The following is an 8,177-nucleotide window of genomic DNA, read 5'->3' as shown; positions in this document are numbered from 1 at the left end:
AACCATTTTTTAATTAACTTCATAACATTTTACTTGCTTGTGATATTACTGATATTGTTTGATATTTTCAGCAATCTGTTGGATCACCTTTCTTTGGAATGGACATGTATATCTATCTCTTGCAGTTGGTTGGCCAGCTAGCTGTCTTCCAAATTTCTTGGCATGAACGGATGAATGCCCCCATTGCTGTATCCGTTTGTTGAAACATCTCAATAGATATCCCATCAATTCCTGAAACCTTGTTTTTCACCAATGCTTGCAGTGCAGTTTGAACATCTTCCTTAGATATCATTGTGTCTTGATCATATGCAACCTCCTGAAATGGTTGAATGTTGACCAATTCTTTTTGGTACAGTGACTGTGTATTCCTTCCATCTTCTTTTGATGCTTCTTGCATCATTCAGTATCTTACCACAGAATCCTTCAATATTGCAAACTGAGGCTTGAATTTTTCTTCAGTTCATTCAGCTTGAGAAATGCCAAGTATATTCTTCCCTTTTGATTTCCTAACTCCTGGCATTTCATCATAATACTTTACACTGTCCTATCAAGTTTTCTTTTGAAATCTCTATTCGGCTTTTTTACTTCATCATTTCTTCCATTTGTTTTAGCTACTCTCCATTCAAGAGCAAGTTTCAGAGTCTCTTCTGACATTTATTTTGGTCTTTTCTTCTTATTCTGTCTTTTTAATGACTTTTTGGTTTCTTTATGATGTCTTTGGTGTTATCTTACAACTCATCTGGACTTTGGTCATTGGTGTGCCATGAGACAAATCTGTTCTTCAGATGGTCTCTAAATTCAGATGGGATATACTTGCGGTCATATTTTGGCTCTTGTAGACTTGTTTTACTTTTCTTCAGCTTCAACTTAAACTTGCATATGAGCAATTGATCATCTGTTCCACAGTCAACTCCTGGCCTTGTTCTGACTGATGATATTGAGCTTTTTCATTGTTTCCTTCCACAGATTTTATTGATTTGATTCCTGTGCATTCCATCTGGAAGGGTCCACATGTATAGTTGCTGTTTATCTTGTTGAAAAAAGATACTTGCAATGAATGAAAAAAATGGTCTTGCTAAATTCTATCAAGTGATCTCCAGTGTCATTTCTATCACCAAGATCATATTTTCCCAATGCTTCTTTGTTTCTAACTTTTGCATTCCAATTACCAGTAATTATCAATACATCTTGATTGCATGTTTGGTCATTTTCAGATTGCAAATTTGGTAAAAATGTACAATTTCTTCATCCTTGGCTTTAGTGGTTGGTACATAAATTTGAATAATAGTAGTATTCACTGTTCTTCCTTGTAAGTATACAGATATTGCACTATCACTGACAGAGCTGTACTTCAGGATACCTCTTGAAATATTCTTTTTATGATGAATGTGATACCATTCCAGTTTGTCACTCCTGCATAGTAGACCATATAGACCATATGATTGTCTGATTAATACCAATCTATTTCAGCTCACTAATGTCTAGGTTATCAATCTTTATGTGTTCCCATATCATTTTTGACAACTTCCAAATTCCCTTGATTCATACTCCATATATTGCATGCTCTGATTAGTAGTGGATTTTTGCAGCTGTTTCTTCTCATTTTGAATTATGCCCCATCAACAAATGAAGGTCCCAAAAGCTTTACTCCATCCACATCATTAAGGTCAGCTCTACTTGGAGGAGGCAGCTCTTCCCCAGTTTTATTGTGAGTGCCTTCCAACCTGAGGGCCTCATCTTCCAGAACTATATCAAACAATGTATGTCTCCCTGCTATTCATAAGGTTGTCAGTGGCCAATTATTTTCAGAAGTAGTCTTGTCTTAGTCTGGAAGCTCCACTGAAACTTGTCCACCATGGGTGACCCTACTTTTATTTGAAATACCAGTGGCATAACTTCCAGCATCACAGCAACCTGTAAACCACCACTGTATGATGACACACTGACAGATAAGTGATACACACACACACACACTTACATATAGGCTTTGAGGAAGAATATTCTACCAATAAATTTTTAAAAATAAAAAATGTACATCATGTTCATTGGTCATAGCAGATTGGGCTCTGCTAGTTTGCAAACTACTGAAACACTGATTATCAATTAAAGGGAATCCCTAACTTAAAAGACGCATATGGCAAATTTATTATTGAATTTTAAGCTCTTACTATCAAGAAACATGAAAATATTGATAAATTATTTTAAGGAAGAAATATGTTGGACTAAGCAGCTAGCTAGTAAGTTAAATTTATCTGGAGGATATCATGGAAGAATTTTAAGTAGGTAAGTGACACAATACAGGCAGAAACTGATGGTGACTTTAATACAATACTGGGTCTCTTTAAGCCTGACTTGTCTCATTTATAAAGAAGGACAGCAACAATAGCTGCTTTATAGAATTTCTGAGAGCAATAAATAAGGTAATGAATGTACTACTGTTTCATATAATGCTTGTCAACCTTTAAACTGCATCAGAAGCACTTGCAAGATACTTTAAAACACCAGGCCCCATATAATGGAATGTTACTTAGCCATAAAGAGAAATGAAGTCTTGATGCATGAACAACATGAATGAACCTTGAAAACCTAATGTTGAGCAAAATAAGTTAGTTACAGAAGGTTAAATATTCCATGATCTCACTTATATTAAATAAGTAAATATAGAGAAACCCAAGATTATTTGTGGATACCAGGGGTGGGAGGGAGTGGAAAAGGGAAATTTTTGCTTAGTGGGCATTGAGGTTATGTTAGTGGTGATGGAATTATCTGGAAAACAACAGTGAGAGTGGTGCACAAGGTATGAATGCAATGAACATTACCAAATCAGACAAGTAGAAATTGTTGAGAGAGAATATGTTTTCATAACAATAATTTTTTTAAAAAAAAGATGTTAAAAAAATAAAAACCCAACAACTAGCTGCCAGGGTTCGTGATTTAGTAGGTCTGGGGTGGGGCCAGAAAAAATGCATTTCTCACGAGTTCCCAGGTGATGCTGATGTTGCTTATGTTTGAGAACCACTGCTTTAGCATATTGTTTTTATATAGGCACTGTAGAGGACAGAGTAGAACTGCCCTATAGGGTTGCCAAGGCTGTAATCTTTACAGAAGCAGATTGCCACACCCTTCTCCCCCAGAGCAGAGTGGCTGGTGGGTTCTCACCATTGACCTTTCTGTTGGCAACTGAGTACTTAACCACTGTACCACCAGGGCTCTTTTTTAGCACATTGCCAGTCACATAATAAAACCTTAATAAATGCAATTAATAGGGCTATTTAATGGGACAGCACAGACTGCTCACAGCAAGATTGTCCCCTAGGTTCATGAGGATGGAAAGCCTGCAGTACTTTCATCAAAGTTCCTTGAATCCCTCCCTTAATACTCCCTTCTTTTTTTCAGTCAGCACCATGTCCCTACTCCTTCATCTCCCTGTTCAATTACCTGACTCTAAACTTTCTTTTTCTTCCTCTCTTCTGCCCTGCCTTATTTCCTCCCTCCATTTCTTCTTTCTTCCTTCCTTCCACAAAAACCCTCTGCTACAGTATTCACTTATACATTGAACTTTTTTTGTTGTTCCTGGAACATTTGCTTTGATTTTAATTCATACTTAAATATTTTTATACCAAATATCTCATTTATAGCATCCTGCAATGGGTCTCTTTATAATTTCTTGCTCTTATTATAGAGTATCTGATTACAAAAGTGCTTCTGAACCATGCCCTCTATTGATGTGGGTATTATTATACTGATGAGATTTCTTTACTTTCAGTCTCTGTTACAATAAAGCAAACTCATGGCCCATGTGGCTTATAAAACATTCACTAGAGACTGAGAGCAACAGCAATTAATGACATATGTGTAAGCGCATATTGATCAAATTAGCTATGATTTTTCACAGCTCAGTGGCATTTCTAACACTAGCATTCTGGGAAATTCCATACATAAATGATATGAGGCATAACAGTTTTATTCAGATTAAGCAGATGCTAGATAATACTGTTTAGAAGTTTCTAAACCTGCAAAATTAATAATCATATTATCATCATAAAACACATACAATGGCTCCTTTTTTTTTTTTCCTTCAGCACATTCTAGTCTTATTTAGGACAGATTTGGTCATAGTTATACCCACACCACACATAGAGAGTGGAAGTTAGATGAGATACTTGTGTTGTTTTTTAAACTATTTTCAACAAACTTTGAGTTCAATTACAAATATTAATCTTTGTATACAGGGGCTTGGTCTAGACAAAAGGGAAGAATGGAGTACAAAAAGTTATATTTCCTTCTATCATTTGAAATATTTTATCAGAGGCTGAATGCTTCTTTTACAGTAATGCTGTGTAGAGGCTGTGTACATCTATAGAAAACTAACTGAAATTAAAATTCTACATTTCTATAAGCAGATAAGGAGAAAAAGCCTTGAACTTTTCCAGTACTCTATAAGTCTCCCACTATCACCCATCTGTCAGTTTGTCATACTATAATAGTTTGCCTGTTGTGATGATGCTAGAAACTATGCCATTGGTGTTTAAAAATAACCACAGGGTCACCTAGAGTGGACAGGTTTCAGTGGAGTGTCCAGACTAAGACAACCTAGGCAGAAAGGCCTGGTGATCGACTTCTGAAAATCCACCAATGGAAACCCTATGACTCAGAGAATATTGCCCCAGACTTCAATTTGCTTACTTTGGACAAGTTATCAGGAGGAATTGAATGCTGGAAAAGGATATTAGATTTGGCAAAGAGGAGGGCCAGCAAAGACAAGAAAAACCCTTGTTCTGGTTGCCTAGTGCCTCTCTGACAGGAATATACCATGAACGGGATGGCCTTAACAAACAGGAGTTTATTCTTACAATTTGGAGGCTTTAAGTCCAAGTTCAAAGTGCCAGGCTCGAGGAGCTGGGTGACAGCCCCTCAACCTTGGGGTCCATCTTTGCCTCCTGCTCCCGGCCCACTGGAGCTAGAGGCATTTCTTCACTCAGACAGCTGCAGGCTGCTGAGGTTGAGACGCCCAAAGGTTGACAAGTAAAAAGACATAGTCCCAATGTTACCAATCCACATGGCAGGCCATTAACTTAAGTCCACTGTAAGTCCCAAGGTCGGCAGAGCATACCAGGCTGCTGAGCAACGACACGGCTATATGCAGGGTCCAAGCGTGCCAAAGGCTAGACACCATTCCCAAGATTTCTCTTTAAATACAGGAAGCAGACCACATCCGAAAGGCAGCTACTCAGCTGCTTATTGTAGATCCCACCATGGAGTTGATTGCCAGTCTCATCTTGGTGAATAATTACCACCAGCTGCCCAGCCACTCAACCAGGCCCAGCCAATTGACATACAAACATAACCATCACAATCCTCAATGAGATGCATTGACATAATGAGATGCAACAATGGAATCAAACATACTAACAATCAGAAAGATGGCACAGGACTTGGAAATGTTTCTTTCAGTTGTACATGGGTCACCATAAATAGGAACTCACTTGACAACAACATCATAGAGCTCCCACAGGCTCTTTCCCAGTTAATACAGTAGTATTGACTACCAGATCCTCAGAAAGTAGCCACTCTTCTGACCTCTGTCACTACAGATGATTTTTACCAGTTGTTAGCTTCGTATTAATGGAATCTTATGGTGTATATTCTTTATCTTCCATTAAATATAATGTCTATGAGATTCATCCAGGGCATGGCAGATATTCTTTTTTTTTTTGTTTATTGTGTAATATATGCTGTATGCATATCCAAAATTTTATCGATCTATTCTATTACCAATGAACTTGTAAGTTGTTCCAAGTTTTGCTATTATGAAAAACGATGCTATGAACAATCTTATGTATACTATTTTGGGGGACATTACAGTCATTTCTCTTGGGAGAAGAATTACTGGATCATCCAAACTAAACACAATCTAGTTACCATCAAGTCAATTCTGATTAATAGCAACCATATAGGATAGATTAATACTGGGCCCATAGGTGTCCAAGGCTATAATCTTTATGGAAGCAGGCTGTCACCTCTGTCTCCTGCAGAGCAGCTGGTGGGTTAGAATCTCTGAACTTTTAGTTAGCAGCTGAATGTCTAACCACTGTGCCATCAGGGGAAGGACAGGTTAAGCTTTAGGAGATATTGCCAAATATATCACTTGCACTAATAATATTTGAGAGTGCCAAACAGTCCACACATTTTCCCCAACACTTGGCATTGTATACATTAGCCATTCTGATGCGTATATAGTGGCTATTTCACTGAGATTTTAATTGTGTTTCCTTAATTATTAATGAAGTTAGGCATGTATCCATGTGCTACACTACACAGGTGAGGGTAAAGATTTCCTACAGCCAAACCCATAGATAATGTTATGGATAGTTTTTCCTTGTTTTTATTTTTTAAAAGCAATATTTATTGTGTCTTTGGTGAAAGTTTATGTGGTAAATTAGGTTCCCATTTGACAATTTCTGTACAATTTGTTCAGTGACATTAGTTACATTTTACATGATGTGTCAACATTCTCTTAACTGTGTTCTGGTTGCTCCATTTCCAGTACTTTTGCTTCCCAGCCTCCTTATATTCTCATCTTTGCTTTAGAGTAAATACTGACCTCTTGGTCTCATGCAGGTGGTTTTTTGGTGGAGCACTGTACTTCTGGGTTATTGTTAGGTGCCGTCAAGTTGGCTCCAACTCATAGAGACCCTATGGACAACAGAAGGAAACATTGCTCAGTTTTGCGCTATCCTCAAAATCATTGCTGTACTTGAGCCCATCGTTGTAGCCACTGTCAATCCATCTCATTGAGGCTCTCCCCCTTTTTCATGACTCTCTACTTTACCAAGTATGATATGCTTCTACAGGGAATGGTCTCTTCTGACCACATGACCAAAGTAGGTGAAACAAAATCTGGCCATTTTCACTTCTAAAGAGCATTCCTGCAACTTTTTCCAGAACAAATCTGTTCATTCTTCTGGCAGATCACGGTATTTTCAGTATTCTTCACCAACATCACAATTCAAAAGCATCAACTCTTCTTCGGTCTTCCTTATACATTCTCCAGATTTCCCATGCACATGAGGTGACTGGAAATACCATGGCTTGGGTTAAGTGCACTTTAGTCTTCAAAGTAACATTTTTGCTCCCCAAAACTTTAAAGATGTCCTTTGTAGCAGATTTGCACAGTGCAATTTGATGTCTGATTTCTTGATTTCTGTTTCCATGGGTGTTGATTGTGGATCCAAGTAAAATAAAATCCCTGACAACGTCAATCTTTTCTCCACTTATTGTGATGTTACTTATTGGTCCAGTTGCGAGGATTTTTGTTTTCTTTGTATTGAGATGTAATTCATATTGAAGACTGTAGTCTTTGATCTTCATCAGTAAGTGCTTCAAGTCCTCTTCACTTTCAGCAAGCAAGATTGTGTCATCTGAATATTGCACATTGTTAATGACTCTTCCTCTAAACCTGATGCCATGTTCTTCTTTATATAGTCCATCTTCTCAGATTATTTGCTCAGTATACAGATTAAGTAAGCATGATGAAAGGATACAACCCTGACACACTCCCTTCCTGATTTTAAACCATGCAGTATCCTTGTTCTGTTTGAACAGTCTCTTGGTCTATGTATAGATTCCTCATGAACACAATTAAGTGTTCTGGAACTCCCAGTCTTTGCAATGCTATTAATAATTTGTTATGATCCACACAGTCAAATGTTTTTCATAGCCAATAAAACACAAGTAAACATTTTTCTGATATTCTTTGCTTCCAGCCAGGATCCATCCAAGATCAGCAATGATATCCCTCTTTCCATGGCTTCTTCTAAACCCATCTTGTGTTTCTAGAATTTCCCTGTCGATCTACTGCTGTAGGAAGCTCTGGTGGCATAGTGCCTAAGGCATTTGACTCTTAACCAGAAGGCTGGCAGTTCAAACACACCAGCCACTTCTTGGAAAGAAGATGGGGCAATCTATTTCCGTAGTGATACTGCCTCGGAAACCCAAGGAGGGGTCGCTATTAGTGGAGTCTGACTCATTGGCACATAAAAACAACAACATACTGCTGCACAAGTCCTTGAATTTTCTTCAGCAAAGTTTTATTTGCATATGATATTAATGATATTATATGATAATTTACACATTCTGTTGGATCACCATTCTTTGGATTGGGCACAAATATTGAT

The sequence above is a fragment of the Orycteropus afer genome, unplaced genomic scaffold (assembly GCF_000298275.1).
Source record: "Orycteropus afer afer isolate SDZICR_OR568_19922 unplaced genomic scaffold, OryAfe1.0 scaffold00280, whole genome shotgun sequence".
Taxonomy (NCBI): Eukaryota; Metazoa; Chordata; class Mammalia; order Tubulidentata; family Orycteropodidae; genus Orycteropus; species Orycteropus afer.
This window is presented reverse-complemented; position numbering follows the sequence as displayed.